The following is a 17,629-nucleotide window of genomic DNA, read 5'->3' on the forward strand; positions in this document are numbered from 1 at the left end:
AGAGACAAAACTTATGTCACTTTGAGGTAACATATATGTCAACTTCAAGTCAGAGGCACGTCAATGTATGTCCAAGGGTTTGGAGGATAGAGATATTTTAATTTTTCGAGATTATTTGAAAGTCAATTTTTGAAAAGGCAAATATCTCCCGATCTGTAGGAATCTGAGAGACAACACTTATGTCACTTTGAGGGTACGTATATGTCAACTTCATGTCAGAGTCACGTCAATGTATGTCCAAGGGTTTGGAGGATAGAGACATTTAAATTTTTCGAGATTATTCGAAAGTCAATATTTGAAAAGGCAAATATCTCCCGATCTGTAGAAATCTGAGAGACAAAACTTATGTCACTTTGAGGTAACGTATATGTCAACTCCATGTCAGAGTCACGTCAATGTATGTCTAAGGGTTTGGAGGATAGAGACATTTTAATTTTTCGAAATTATTCTAAAGTCAATTTTTCAAAAGGCAAATATCTCCCGATCTGTAGGAATCTGAGAGACAAAACTTATGTCACTTTGAGGGAACGTATATATCAACTTCATGTCAGAGTCACGTCAATGTATGTCCAAGGGTTTGGAGGACTGAGGCATTTTAATTTTGCGAGATTATTGGAAAGTCAATTTTTGAAAATTCAAATATCTCGTGATCTGAAGGAATTTGAGAGACAACACTTATGTCACTTTGAGGGAACGTATATGTCAACTTCATGTCAGAGTCACGTCAATGTATGTTAAAAGGTTTGGAGGATAGAGACATTTTAATTTTTCGAGATTATTCGGAATCCAATTTTTGAAAATTCAAATATCTCCCGATCTGTAGGAATCTGAGAGACAAAACTTATGTCACTGTGAGGGAACGTATATGTCAACTTCATGTCAGAGTCACGTTAATGTATGTCCAAGGGGTTGTTGGAAAGAGATATTTTAATTTTTCGAGATTATTTGATAGTCAATTTTTGAAAAGGCAAATATCTCCCGATCTGTAGGAAACTGAGAGACAAACAATATGTCACTTTGAGGGAACGTATATGTCAACTTCATGTCAGATTCACGTCAATGTATGTCCAAGTGTTTGGAGGACAGAGGCATTTTAATTTTGCGAGATTTTTCGAAAGTCAATTTTTGAAAAGGCAAATATCTACCGATCTGAAGGAATCTGAGAGACAACACTTATGTCACTTTGAGGGAACGAATATGTCAACTTCATGTCAGAGTCACGTCAATGTATGTCCAAGGGTTTGGAGGATAGAGACATTTTAATCTTTCGAGATTATTCGAAAGTCAATTTATGAAAAGGCAAATATCTCCCGATCTGTAGGAATCTGAGAGACAAAACTTATGTCACTTTGAGGGAACGTTTATGTTAACTTCATGTCAGATTCACGTCAATGTATGTCCAAGGGTTTGGAGGATAGAGATATTTTAATTTTTCGAGATTATTTGAAAGTCAATTTTTGAAAAGGCAAATATCTCCCGATCTGTAGGAATCTGAGAGACAACACTTATGTCACTTTGAGGGTACGTATATGTCAACTTCATGTCAGAGTCACGTCAATGTATGTCCAAGGGTTTGAAGGATAGAGACATTTTAATTTTTTGAGATTCTTCGAAAGTCAATTTTTGAAAAGGCAAATATCTCCCGATCTGTAAGAATCTGAGAGACAAACCTTATGTCACTTTGAGGTAACGTATATGTCAACTTCATGTCAGAGTCACGTCAATGTATGTCCAAGGGTTTCGAGGATAGAGACATTTTAATTTTTCGAGATTATTAAAAAGTCAATTTTTGAAAAGGCAAATATCTCCCGATCTGTAGGAATCTGAGAGACAAACCTTATGTCACTTTGAGGGAACGTATATGTCAACTCCATTTCAGAGTCACGTCACTGTATGTCCAAGGGTTTGGAGGATAGAGACATTTAAATTTTTCGAGATTATTCGAAAGTCAATTTTTGAAAAGGCAAATATCTCCCGATCTGTAGGAATCTGAGAGACAAAACTTATGTCACTTAGAGGGAACGTATATGTCAACTTCATGTCAGAGTCACGTCAATGTATGTCGAAGGGTTTGGATGATAGAGACATTTTAATTTTTCGAAATTTATCTAAAGTCAATTTATCAAAAGGCAAATATCTCCCGATCTGTAGGAATCTGAGAGACAAAACTTATGTCACTTAGAGGGAACGTATATGTCAACTTCATGTCAGAGTCACGTCAATGTATGTCCTAGGGTTTGGAGGACTGAGGCATTTTAATTTTGCGAGATTATTGGCAAGTCAATTTTTGGAAATTCAAATATCTCCCGATCTGAAGGAATCTAAGAGACAACACTTATGTCACTTTGAGGGAACGTATATGTCAACTTCATGTCAGAGTCACGTCAATGTATGTCCAAAGGTTTGGAGGATAGAGACATTTTAATTTTTCGAGATTATTCGAAAGTCAATTTTTGAAAAGGCAAATATCTCCCGATCTGTAGGAATCTGAGAGACAAAACTTATGTCACTTTGAGGGAACGTATATGTCAACTTCATGTCAGAGTCACGTCAATGTATGTCCAAGGGTTTGGAGGAAAGAGATATTTTGATTTTTCGAGATTATTTGATAGTCAATTTTTGAAAAGGCAAATATCTCCCGATCTGTAGGAAACTGAGAGACAAACAATATGTCACTTTGAGGGAACGTATATGTCAACTTCATGTCAGATTAACGTCAATGTATGTCCAAGTGTTTGGAGGACAGGGGCATTTTAATTTTGCGAGATTATTCGAAAGTCAATTTCTGAAAAGGCAAATATCTCCCGATCTGTAGGTATCTGAGATACAAAACTTATGTCACTTTGAAAGAACGTATATGTCAACTTCATGTCAGATTCACGTCAAAGTATGTCCAAGAGTTTGGAGGATAGAGGCATTTTAATTTTTCGAGATTATTCGAAAGTTCAATTTCTGAAAAGGCAAATGTATCCCGATCTGTAGGAATCTGAGAGACAACACTTATGTCACTTTGAGGGAACGTATATGTCAACTTCCTGTCAGAGTCACGTCAATGTATGTGCAAGGGTTTGGAGGATAGAGATATTTTAATTTTTCGAGATTATTCGAAAGTCAATTTTTTAAAGGCAAATATCTCCAGATCTGTAGGAATCTGAAAGACAAAACCTATGTCACTTTGAGGGAACGTATATGTCAACTTCATGTGAGAGTCACGTCAACGTATGTCCAAGAGTTTGGAGGATAGAGACATTTTAATTTTTCGAAATTATTCGAAAGTCAATTTTTGAAAAGGCAAATATCTCCCGATCTCTTTAATCTGAGAGACAAAACTTATGTCACTTTGAGGTAACGTATATGTCAACTTCAATTCAGAGGCACGTCAATGTATGTCCAAGGGTTTGGAGGATAGAGATATTTTAATTTTTCGAGATTATTTGAAAGTCAATTTTTGAAAAGGCAAATATCTCCCGATCTCTTTAATCTGAGAGACAAAACTTATGTCACTTTGAGGTAACGTATATGTTAACTTCATGTCAGAGTCACGTCATTGTATGTCCAAGGGTTTGGAGGATAGAGACATTTTAATTTTTTGAGATTTTTCGAAAGTCAATTTTTGTAAAGGCAAATATCTCCCGATCTGTAGGAACCTGAGAGACGAAACTTATGTCACTTTGAGGGAACGTATATGTCAACTTCATGTCAGAGTCACGTCAATGTATGTCCAAGGGTTTGGAGGATAGAAACATTTAAATTTTTCGAGATTATTCGATAGTCAATTTTTGAAAAGGCAAATATCTCCCGATCTGTAGGAATCTGAGAGACAAAAATTATGTCACTCTCAGGTAACGTATATGTCAACTTCATGTCAGGGTCACGTCAATGTATGTCCAAGGGTTTGGAGGATAGAGATATTTTAATTTTTCGAGATTATTCGAAAGTCAATTTTTGAAAAGGCAAATATCTCCCGATCTGTAAGAATCTGTGAGACAAAACTTATGTCACTTTGAGGGAACGAATATGTCAACTTTATGTCAGAGTCACGTCAATGTATGTCCAAGGGTTTGAAGGAAAGAGGCATTTTTATTTTTCGAGATTATTCGAAAGTCAATTTATGAAAAGGCAAATATCTCCCGATCTGTAGGAATCTGAGAGACAACACTTATGTCACTTTGAGGGTACGTATATGTCAACTTCATGTCAGAGTCACGTCAATGTATGTCCAAGGGTTTGGAGGATAGAGACATTTAAATTTTTCGAGATTATTCGAAAGTCAATTATTGAAAAGGCAAATATCTCCCGATCTGTTAGAATCTGAGAGACAAACCTTATGTCACTTTGAGGTAACGTATATGTCAACTTCATGTCAGAGTCACGTCAATGTATGTCCAAGGGTTTCGAGGATAGAGACATTTTAACTTTTCGAGATTATTCGAAAGTCAATTTCTGAAAAGGCAAATATCTCCCGATCTGTAGGAATCTGTGAGACAAACCTGATGTCACTTTGAGGGAACGTATATGTCAACTTCATGTCAGAGTCACGTCAGTGTATGTAGAAGGGTTTGGAGGATAGAGACATTTAAATTTTTCGAGATTATTCGAAAGTCAATTTTTGAAAAGGCAAATATCTCCCGATCTGTAGGAATCTGAGAGACAAATCTTATGTCACTTTGAGGTAACGTATATGTCAACTTCATGTCAGAGTCACGTCAATTTATGTCGAAGGGTTTGGAGGATAGAGACATTTTAATTTTTCGAAATTATTCGAAAGTCAATTATTCAAAAGGCAAATATCTCGCGATCTGTAGGAATCTGAGAGACAAAACTTATGTCACTTTGAGGAAACGTATATGTCACCTTCATGTCAGAGTCACGTCAATGTATGTCCAAGGGTTTGGAGGACTGAGGCATTTAAATTTTGCGACATTATTGGAAAGTAAATTTTTGAAAATTCAAATATCTCCCGATCTGAAGGAATCTGAGAGACAACAATTATGTCACTTTGAGGGAACGTATATGTCAACTTCATGTCAGATTCACGTCAAAGTATGTCCAAGGGTTTGGAGGATAGAGGCATTTTAATTTTTCGAGATTATTCGAAAGTCAATTTCTGAAAAGGCAAATATCTCCCGATCTGTAAGAATCTGAGAGACAAAACTTATGTCACTTTGAGGGAACGTATATGTCAACTTCATGTCAAATTCATGTCATTGTATGTGCGAGGGTTTGGAGTATAGAGACATTTTAATTTTTCGAGATTATTCAAAAGTCAATTTCTGAAAAGGCAAATATCTCCCGATCTGTAGGAATCTGAGAGACAAAACTTATGTCACTTTGAGGGAACGTATATGTCAACTTCATGTCAGAGTCACATCAATGTATGTCCAAGAGTTTGGAGGATAAACACATTTTAATTTCTCGAGATTATAGAAAGTCAATTCTTGAAAATTCAAATATCTCCCGATCTGTAGGAATCTGAGAGACAAAACTTATATCACTTTGAGGGAACGTATATGTCAACTTCCTGTAAGAGTCGCGTTAATGTATATCCAAGGGTTTGGAGGATAGAGACATTGAAATTCTTCGAGATTATTCGAAAGTCAATTTTTAAAAGGCAAATATTTTCCGATCTGTAGGAATCTGAGAGACAAAACTAATATCGCTTTGAGGGAACGTATATGTCAAATTCCTGTCAGAGTCACGTCAATGTATGTCCAAGGGTTTGGATGATAGAGACATTTAATTTTTTATAGATTATTAGAAAGTTAATTTTTAAAAGGCAAATATCTCCCGATCTTAGGAATCTGAGAGACAAAACTTATGTCACTTTGAGGGAACGTATATGTCACCTTCATGTCAGAGTCACGTCAATGTATGTGCAAGAGTTTGGAGGATAGAGACATTTAAATTTTTCGAGATTATTCGAAAGTCAATTATTGAAAATGCAAATATCTCCCGATCTGTATAATCTAAGAAACAAAACTTATGTCACTTTGAGGGAACGTATATGTCAACTTCATGTCAGAGTCACTTCAATGTATGTCCAAGGTTTTGGAGGATAGAGACATTTAAATTTTTCGAGATTATTCGAAAGTCAATTTATGAAAAGGCAAATATCTCCCGATCTGTAGGAATCTGAGAGGCAAAACTTATGTCACTCTGAGGGAACGTATATGTCAACTTCATGTCAGAGTCACGTCAATGTATGTCCAAGGGGTTGGAGGAAAGAGATATTTTAATTTTTTGAGATTATTTGATAGTCAATTTTTGAAAAGGCAAATATCTCTCGATCTGTAGGAATCTGAGAGACAAAACTTATGTCACTTTGAGGGAACGTATATGTAAACTTCATGTCAGAGTCACTTCAATGTAACGTCCAAGGGTTTAGAGGATAAACACATTTTAATTTTTCGATATTATTCCAAAGTCAATTTTTGAAAAGGCAAATATATCCCGATCTGTAGGAATCTGAGAGACAACACTTATGTCACTTTGAGGGAACGTATATGTCAACTTCATGTCAGAGTCACGTCAATGTATGTCCAAGGGTTTGGAGGATAGAGATATTTTAATTTTTAGAGATTATTCGAAAGTCAATTTTTGAATAGGCAAATATCTCCCGATCTGTAGGAATCTGAGAGACAAAACTTATGTCACTTTGAGGGAACGTATATGTCAACTTCATGTCAGAGTCACTTCAATGTATGTCCAAGAGTTTGGAGGATAGAGACATTTTAATTTTTCGAGATTATTCGAAAGTCAATTTTTGAAAAGGCAAATATCTCCCAATCTGTTGGAATCTGAGAGACAAAACTTATGTCAATTTGAGGTAACGTACGAGGGTCGCTCATTAAATAATGCCCCACATTTTTTTTCTCAGCCAATAATGAATATAGAAAAGTGTACTTTTACATGCTTGAGATTTTATGTTTCCCGTGTTCGTGTACGGAGTTTCAAATGATTCCAACCGATGGCGGAGCTGTAGTGAACTGTTAAAATGACGTCTGTGAACGACTCTCGTTACAAGCATCGAGCTGTAATTGAATTCTTTTTTGCTGAAAAAGAAACTGTGGTGAACATTCATAAACGTTTGTGTGCTGTGTATGGAAGCTGTGCAGTCGATAGGAGCACCGTTGGTCGCTGGGCTAAGAGAGTCAAAGCTTCAGGAAGTGAAGAAACCGAGCTCCATGATCTGCCGCGCTCTGGGCGTCCTGCCACAGCCACCACTCCAGACATGTTGAACCGCGCGGATGCCATTATTCGTGAGGATCGGCGCGTCACAACTCGACAATTAGCCCAACAGCTTTCAGTCAGCAATGGAAGTGTAATTGCAATTATCCGGGCTCTTGCATATTCGAAGGTGTGCGCAAGATGGGTTCCACGAAGTCTCACAGCAGACCACAGGATTCAAAGGAAAACAATTTCTTCTGAATTGTTGGAGGCGTTTTGATGCTGAGGGATCATTACAGGTGACGAAACCTGGATACACCACTTTGAGCCGGAGACAAAAAGGCAGTCAATGGAGTGGATTCACCCTCAATCACCGAGAAAGAAGAAATTCAAGACAACTCCCTCCGCCGGAAAAGTCATGATGACTGTCTTTTGGGACAGTGATGGGTTCATTCTTGTGGATGTAATGCCAAGAGGTGCGAGACGCGTACATCGGGACCCTGGAACCCTCAAGAAGCGTTTCCGACGAGTTCGGCCTCACAAGCATACAGCAGAAATTTTGCTCCTGCACGACAATGCACGCCCTCACACAAGTCCGAGAACCCGGGAAGAAATCACCAAATTGGGTTGGACGGTGCTGCCCCATCCACCCTCCGACTTTCATCTCTTTGGGCCACTCAAAGATGCTATCCGCGGAACAAGATTTGAAGATGACGAGAGCGTGATTCAAGCAGTCAGGACATGGCTACGTGCACAGGACAAGAGCTGGTACCGGCAAGGCATGCATGCACTTGTTCCACGCTGGCGTAAAACCGTACAAGTTGATGGGGACTATGTGGAAAAATAGTATGTGTAAAGGAACCATTGATTTATATTGTCACTAAATTTCAGCCATCTTGAATAAATATATTCTGAGGAAAAAAATGTGGGGCATTACTTAATGAGCGACCCTCGTATATGTCAACTTCAAGTCAGAGGCACGTCAATGTGTGTCCAAGGGTTTGGAGGATAGAGATATTTTAATTTTTCGAGATTATTTGAAAGTCAATTTTTGAAAAGGCAAATATCTCCCGATCTGTAGGAATTTGAGAGACAACACTTATGTCACTTTGAGGGTACGTACATGTCAACTTCATGTCAGAATCACGTCAATGTATGTCCAAGGGTTTGAAGGATAGAGACATTTTAATTTTTCGAGATTCTTCGAAAATCAATTTTTGAAAAGGCAAATATCTCCCGATCTGTAAGAATCTGAGAGACAAACCTTATGTCACTTTGAGGTAACGTATATGTCAACTTCATGTCAGAGTCACGTCAATGTATGTCCAAGGGTTTCGAGGATAGAGACATTTTAATTTTTCGAGATTATTAAAAAGTCAATTTTTGAAAAGGCAAATATCTCCCGATCTGTAGGAATCTGAGAGACAAACCTTATGTCACTTTGAGGGAACGTATATGTCAACTTCATTTCAGAGTCACGTCAATGTATGTCCAAGGGTTTGGAGGATAGAGACATCTAAATTTTTCGAGATTATTCGAAAGTCAATTTTTGAAAAGGCAAATATCTCCCGATCTGTAGGAATCTAAGAGACAAAACTTATGTCACTTTGAGGTAACGTATATGTCAACTTCATGTCAGAGTCACGTCAATGTATGTCGAAGGGTTTGGAGGATAGAGACATTTCAATTTTTCGAAATTAATCTAAAGTCAATTTTTGAAAAGGCAAATATCTCCCGATCTGTAGGAATCTGAGAGACAAAAATTATGTCACTTTGAGGGAACGTATATGTCAACTTCATGTCAGAGTCACGTCAATGTATGTCCAAGAGTTTGGAGGATAGAGACATTTTAATTTTTCGTGATTATTCGAAAGTCAATTTTTGAAAAGGCAAATATCTCCCGATCTGTTGGAATCTGAGAGACGAAACTTATGTCACTTTGAGGTAACGTATATGTCAACTTCAAGTCAGAGGCACGTCAATGTATGTCCAAGGGTTTGGAGTATAGAGACATTTAAATTTTTTGAGATTATTCGTAAGTAAATTTTTGAAAAGGCAAATATATCCCGATCTGTAGGAATCTGAGATACAACACTTATGTCACTTTGAGGGAACGTATATGTCAACTTCATGTCAGAGTCACGTCAATGTATGTCCAAGGGTTTGGAGGATAGAGATACTTTAATTTTTCGAGATTATTCGAAAGTCAATTTTTTAAAAAGCAAATTTCTTCCGATCTGTAGGAATCTGAGAGACAAAACTTATGTCACTTTGAGGGAACGTATATGTCAACTTCATGTCAGAGTCACGTCAATGTATGTCCAAGAGTTTGGAGGATAGAGAAATTTTAATTTTTCGAGATTATTCGAAAGTCAATTTTTGAAAAGGCTAATATCTCCCGATCTGTTGGAATCTGAAAGACAAAACTTATGTCACTTTGAAGGAACGTATATGTCAACTTCATGTCAGAGTCACGTCAATGTATGTCCAAGGGTTTGGAGGATAGAGATATTTAAATTTTTCGAGATTATTCGAAAGTCAATTTTTGAAAAGGCAAATATCTCCCGATCTGTAAGTATCTGAGAGACAAAATTTATGTCACTTTGAGGGAACGTATATGTCAACTTCATGTCAGATTCACGTAAAAGTATGTACAAGGGTTTGGAGGATAGAGGCATTTTAATTTTTTGAGATTATTTGAAAGTCAATTTTTGAAAAGGCAAATATATCCCGATCTGTATTAATCTGAGAGACAACACTAATGTCACTTTGAGGGAACGTATATGTCAACTTCATGTCAGAGTCACGTCAATGTATGTCCAAGGGTTTTGAGGATAGAGACATTTAAATTTTTCGAGATTATTCAAAAGTCAATTTATGAAAAGGCAAATATCCTCCGATCTGTAGGAATCTGAAAGACAAACCTTATGTCACTTTGAGGGAACGTATATGTCAACTTCATGTCAGAGTCACGTCAATGTATGTCCAAGGGTTTGGAGAATAGAGATCTAAATTTTTCGAGATTATTCGAAAGTCAATTTTTGTAAAAGGCAAATATCTCCCGATCTGTAGGAATTTGAGAGGCAAAACTTATGTCACTTTGAGGTAACGTATATGTCAACTTCATGTCAGAGTCACGTCAATGTATGTCGAAGGGTTTGGAGGATAGAGACATTTTAATTTTTCGAAATTATTCTAATGTCAATTTTTCAAAAGGCAAATATCTCCCGATCTGTAGGAATCTGAGAGACAAAACTTATGTCACTTTGAGGGAATGTATATGTCAATTTCATGTCAGAGTCACGTCAATGTATGTCCAAGGGTTTGGAGGACTGAGGCATTTTAATTTTGCGAGATTATTGGAAAGTCAATTTTTGAAAATTCAATTATCTCCCGATCTGAAGGAATCTGAGAGACAACACTTATGTCACTTTGAGGGAACGTATATGTCAACTTCATGTCAGAGTCACGTCAATGTATGTCCCAAGGTTTGGAGGATAGAGATATTTTAATTTTTCGAGATTATTCGAAAGTCAATTTTTGAAAATTCAAATATCTCCCGATCTGTAGGAATCTGAGAGACAAAACTTATGTCACTTTGAGGGAACGTATACGTCAACTTCATGTCAAAGTCACGTCAATGTATGTCCAAGGGGTTGGAGGAAAGAGATATTTTAATTTTTCGAGATTATTTGATAGTCAATTATTGAAAAGGCAAATATCTCCCGATCTGTAGGAAACTGAGAGGCAAACAATATGTCACTTTGAGGGAACGTATATGTCAACTTCATGTCAGAGTCACGTCAATGTATGTCCAAGGGTTTGGAGGATAGAGACATTTAAATTTTTCGAGATTATTCCAAAGTCAATTTTTGAAAAGGCAAATATATCCCGATCTGTAGGAATCTGAGAGACAACACGTATGTCACTTTGAGGGAACGTATATGTCAACTTCATGTCAGAGTCACGTCAATGTATGCCCAAGGGTTTGGAGGATAGAGATATTTTAATTTTTCGAGATTATTCGAAGGTCAATTTTTGAAAAGGCAAATATCTCCCGATCTGTAGGAATATGAGAGACAAAACTTATGTCACTTTGAGGGAATGTATATGTCAACTTCATGTCAGAGTCACGTCAATGTATGTCCAAGAGTTTGGAGGATAGAGACATTTGAATTTTTCGAGATTATTCGAAAGTCAATTTTTGAAAAGGCAAATATCTCCCGATCTGTTGGAATCTGAGAGACAAAACTTATGTCACTTTGAGGTAACGTATATGTCAACTTCAAGTCAGAGGCACGTCAATGTATGTCCAAGGGTTTGGAGTATAGAGACATTTTAATTTTTCAAGATTATTCGAAAGTCAATTTCTGAAAAGGCAAATATCTCCCGATCTGTAGGAATCTGAGAGACAAAACTTATGTCACTTTGAGGGAATGTATATGTCAATTTCATGTCAGAGTCACGTCAATGTATGTCCAAGGGTTTGGAGGACTGAGGCATTTTAATTTTGCGAGATTATTCGAAAGTCAATTTTTAAAAAGGCAAATATCTCCCGATCTGTAGGAATCTGAGAGACAACACTTATGTCACTTTGAGGGAACGTATATGTCAACTTCATATCAGAGTCACGTCAATGTATGTCCAAGGGTTTGGAGGATAGAGACATTTTAATTTTTCGAGATTATTCGAAAGTCAATTTATGAAAAGGAAAATATCTCCCGATCTGTAGGAATCTGAGAGACAAAACTTATGTCACTTTGAGGGAACGTATATGTCAACTTCATGTCAGAGTCACGTCAATGTATGTCCAAGGGTTTGGAGGAGTGAGACATTTTAATTTTTCGAGATTATTCGAAAGTCAATTTTTGAAAAGGCAAATATCTCCCGATCTGTTGGAATCTTAGAGACAAAACTTATGTCACTTTGAGGGAACGTTTATGTCACCTTCATGTCAGAGTCACGTCAATGTATGTCCAAGGGTTTGGAGGACTGAGGCATTTAAATTTTGCGAGATTATTGGAAAGTAAATTTTTGAAAATTCAAATATCTCCCGATCTGAAGGAATCTGAGAGACAACACTTATGTCACTTTGAGGGAACGTATATGTCAACTTCATGTCATATTCACGTCAAAGTATGTCCAAGGGTTTGGAGGATAGAGGCATTTTAATTTTTCGAGATTATTCGAAAGTCAATTTCTGAAAAGGCAAATATCTCCCGATCTGTAGGAATCTGAGAGACAAAACTTATGTCACTTTGAGGGAACGTACATGTCAACTTCATGTCAGATTCATGTCATTGTATGTCCGAGGGTTTGGAGTATAGAGACATTTTAATTTTTCGAGATTATTCGAAAGTCAATTTCTGAAAATTCAAATATCTCCCGATCTGTAGGAATCTGAGAGACAAAACTTATGTCACTTTGAGGGAACGTATATGTGAACTTCATGTCAGAGTCACGTCAATGTATGTCCAAGAGTTTGGAGGATAAACACATTTTAATTTCTCGATATTATAGAAAGTCAATTCTTGAAAATTCAAATATCTCCCGATCTGTAGGAATCTGAGAGACAAAACTTATATCACTTTGAGGGAACGTATATGTCAACTTCCAGTCAGATTCGCGTCAATGTATATCCAAGGGTTTGGAGGATAGAGACATTGAAATTCTTCGAGATTATTCGAAAGTCAATTTTTAAAAGGCAAATATCTTCCGATCTGTAGGAATCTGAGAGACAAAACTAATATCGCTATGAGGGAACGTATATGTCAAATTCCTGTCAGAGTCACGTCAATGTATGTCCAAGGGTTTGGATGATAGAGACATTTAATTTTTTATAGATTATTAGAAAGTCAATTTTTAAAAGGCAAATATCTCCCGATCTTAGGAATCTGAGAGACAAAACTTATGTCACTTTGAGGGAACGTATATGTCACCTTCATGTCAGAGTCACGTCAATGTATGTGCAAGAGTTTGGAGGATAGAGACATTTAAATTTTTCGAGATTATTCGAAAGTCAATTTTTGAAAATGCAAATATCTCCCGATCTGTATAATCTAAGAAACAAAACTTATGTCACTTTGAGGGAACGTATATGTCAACTTCATGTCAGAGTCACTTCAATGTATGTCCAAGGTTTTGGAGGATAGAGACATCTAAATTTTTCGAGACTATTCGAAAGTCAATTTTTAAAAAGGCAAATATCTCCCGATCTGTAGGAATCTGAGAGGCAAAACTTATGTCACTCTGAGGGAACGTATATGTCAACTTCATGTCAGAGTCACGTCAATGTATGTCCAAGGGATTGGAGGAAAGAGATATTTTAATTTTTTGAGATTATTTGATAGTCAATTTTTGAAAAGGCAAATATCTCCCGATCTGTAGGAAACTGAGAGACAAACAATATGTCACTTTGAGGGAACGTATATGTCAACTTCATGTTAGATTCACGTCAATGTATGTCCAAGTGTTTGGAGGACAGAGGCATTTTAATTTTGGGAGATTATTCGAAAGCCAATTTTTGAAAAGGCAAATATCTCCCGATCTGTAGGAATCTGAGAGACAACACTTATGTCACTTTGAGGGAACGTATATGTCAACTTCATGTCAGAGTCACGTCAATGTATGTCCAAGGGTTTGGAGGATAGAGACATTTGAATTTTTCGAGATTATTCGTAAGTCAATTTATGAAAAGGCAAATATCTCCCGATCTGTAAGAATCTGAGAGACAAAACTTATGTCACTTTGAGGGAACGTATATGTCAACTTCATGTCAAAGTCACATCAATGTATGTCCAAGGGTTTGGAGGAGTGAAACATTTTAATTTTTCGAGATTATTCGAAAGACAATTTTTGAGAAGGAAAATATCTTTCGATCTGTAGGAATCTGAGAGACAAAACTTATGTCACTTTGAAGGAACGTATATGTCAACTTCATGTCAGAGTCACGTCAATGTATGTCCAAGGGTTTGGAGGATAAAGGCATTTAAATGTTTCGAGATTATTCGAAAGTCAATTTCTGAAAAGGCAAATATCTCTCGATCTGTAGGAATCTGAGAGACAAAACTTATGTCGCTTTGAGGGAACGTATATGTAAACTTCATGTCAGAGTCATGTCAATGTAACGTCCAAGGGTATAGAGGATAAACACATTTTAATTTTTCGATATTATTCCAAAGTCAATTTTTGAAAAGGCAAATATATCCCGATCTGTAGGAATCTGAGAGACAACACTTATGTCACTTTGAGGGAACGCATATGTCAACTTCATGTCAGAGTCACGTCAATGTATGTCCAAGGGTTTGGAGGATAGAGATATTTTAATTTTTAGAGATTATTCGAAAGTCAATTTTTGAAAAGGCAAGTATCTCCCGATCTGTAGGAATCTGAGAGACAAAACTTATGTCACTTTGAGGGAACGTATATGTCAACTTCATGTCAGAGTCACGTCAATGTATGTCCAAGAGTTTGGAGGATAGAGACATTTTAATTTTTCGAGATTATTCGAAAGTCAATTTTTGAAAAGGCAAATATCTCCCAATTTGTTGGAATCTGAGAGACAAAACTTATGTCACTTTGAGGTAACGTATATGTCAAATTCAAGTCAGAGGCACGTCAATGTATGTCCAAGGGTTTCGAGGATAGAGACATTTTAATTTTTCGAGATTATTAAAAAGTCAATTTTTGAAAAGGCAAATATCTCCCGATCTGTAGGAATCTGAGACACAAACCTTATGTCACTTTGAGGGAACGTATATGTCAACTTCATTTCAGAGTCACGTCAATGTATGTCCAAGGGTTTGGAGGATAGAGACATTTCAATTTTTCGAAATTAATCTAAAGTCAATTTTTGAAAAGGCAAATATCTCCCGATCTGTACGAATCTGAGAGACAAAACTTATGTCACTTTGAGGGAACGTATATGTCAACTTCATGTCAGAGTCACGTCAATGTATGTCCAACAGTTTGGAGGATAGAGACATTTTAATTTTTCGAGATTATTCGAAAGTCAATTTTTGAAAAGGCAAATATCTCCCGATCTGTTGGAATCTGAGAGACGAAACTTATGTCACTTTGAGGTAACGTATATGTCAACTTCAAGTCAGAGGCACGTCAATGTATGTCCAAGGGTTTGGAGTATAGAGACATTTTAATTTTTTGAGATTATTCGTAAGTCAATTTATGAAAAGGCAAATATCTCCCGATCTGTAAGAATCTGAGAGACAAAACTTATGTCACTTTGAGGGAACGTATATGTCAACTTCATGTCAAAGTCACATCAATGTATGTCCAAGGGTTTGGAGGAGTGAAACATTTTAATTTTTCGAGATTATTCGAAAGACAATTTTTGAGAAGGAAAATATCTTTCGATCTGTAGGAATCTGAGAGACAAAACTTATGTCACTTTGAAGGAACGTATATGTCAACTTCATGTCAGAGTCACGTCAATGTATGTCCAAGGGTTTGGAGGATAAAGGCATTTAAATGTTTCGAGATTATTCGAAAGTCAATTTCTGAAAAGGCAAATATCTCTCGATCTGTAGGAATCTGAGAGACAAAACTTATGTCGCTTTGAGGGAACGTATATGTAAACTTCATGTCAGAGTCATGTCAATGTAACGTCCAAGGGTATAGAGGATAAACACATTTTAATTTTTCGATATTATTCCAAAGTCAATTTTTGAAAAGGCAAATATATCCCGATCTGTAGGAATCTGAGAGACAACACTTATGTCACTTTGAGGGAACGCATATGTCAACTTCATGTCAGAGTCACGTCAATGTATGTCCAAGGGTTTGGAGGATAGAGATATTTTAATTTTTAGAGATTATTCGAAAGTCAATTTTTGAAAAGGCAAGTATCTCCCGATCTGTAGGAATCTGAGAGACAAAACTTATGTCACTTTGAGGGAACGTATATGTCAACTTCATGTCAGAGTCACGTCAATGTATGTCCAAGAGTTTGGAGGATAGAGACATTTTAATTTTTCGAGATTATTCGAAAGTCAATTTTTGAAAAGGCAAATATCTCCCAATTTGTTGGAATCTGAGAGACAAAACTTATGTCACTTTGAGGTAACGTATATGTCAAATTCAAGTCAGAGGCACGTCAATGTATGTCCAAGGGTTTCGAGGATAGAGACATTTTAATTTTTCGAGATTATTAAAAAGTCAATTTTTGAAAAGGCAAATATCTCCCGATCTGTAGGAATCTGAGACACAAACCTTATGTCACTTTGAGGGAACGTATATGTCAACTTCATTTCAGAGTCACGTCAATGTATGTCCAAGGGTTTGGAGGATAGAGACATTTCAATTTTTCGAAATTAATCTAAAGTCAATTTTTGAAAAGGCAAATATCTCCCGATCTGTACGAATCTGAGAGACAAAACTTATGTCACTTTGAGGGAACGTATATGTCAACTTCATGTCAGAGTCACGTCAATGTATGTCCAACAGTTTGGAGGATAGAGACATTTTAATTTTTCGATATTATTCGAAAGTCAATTTTTGAAAAGGCAAATATCTCCCGATCTGTTGGAATCTGAGAGACGAAACTTATGTCACTTTGAGGTAACGTATATGTCAACTTCAAGTCAGAGGCACGTCAATGTATGTCCAAGGGTTTGGAGTATAGAGACATTTTAATTTTTTGAGATTATTCGTAAGAAAATTTTTGAAAAGGCAAATATATCCCGATCTGAAGGAATCTGAGAGACAACACTTATGTCACTTTGAGGGAACGTATATGTCAACTTCATGTCAGAGTCACGTCAATGTATGTCCAAGGGTTTGGAGGATAGAGATATTTTAATTTTTCGAGATTATTCGAAAGTCATTTTTTTAAAAAGCAAATATCTTCCGATCTGTAGGAATCTGAGAGACAAAACTTATATCACTTTGAGGGAACGTATATGTCAACTTCCTGTCAGAGTCGCGTCAATGTATATCCAAGGGTTTGGAGGATAGAGACATTGAAATTCTTCGAGATTATTCGAAAGTCAATTTTTAAAAGGCAAATATCTTCCGATCTGTAGGAATCTGAGAGACAAAACTAATATCGCTTTGAGGGAACGTATATGTCAAATTCCTGTCAGAGTCACGTCAATGTATGTCCAAGGGTTTGGATGATAGAGACATTTAATTTTTTATAGATTATTAGAAAGTCAATTTTTAAAAGGCAAATATCTCCCGATCTTAGGAATCTGAGAGACAAAACTTATGTCACTTTGAGGGAACGTATATGTCACCTTCATGTCAGAGTCACGTCAATGTATGTGCAAGAGTTTGGAGGATAGAGACATTTAAATTTTTCGAGATTATTCGAAAGTCAATTTTTGAAAATGCAAATATCTCCCGATCTGTATAATCTAAGAAACAAAACTTATGTCACTTTGAGGGAACGTATATGTCAACTTCATGTCAGAGTCACTTCAATGTATGTCCAAGATTTTGGAGG

This window comes from Zootermopsis nevadensis, unplaced genomic scaffold (genome assembly GCF_977971745.1).
Source record: "Zootermopsis nevadensis isolate Lab colony 2312 unplaced genomic scaffold, Znev_1.0 Znev_ptg000066l, whole genome shotgun sequence".
In the NCBI taxonomy this organism is placed as follows: Eukaryota; Metazoa; Arthropoda; class Insecta; order Blattodea; family Termopsidae; genus Zootermopsis; species Zootermopsis nevadensis.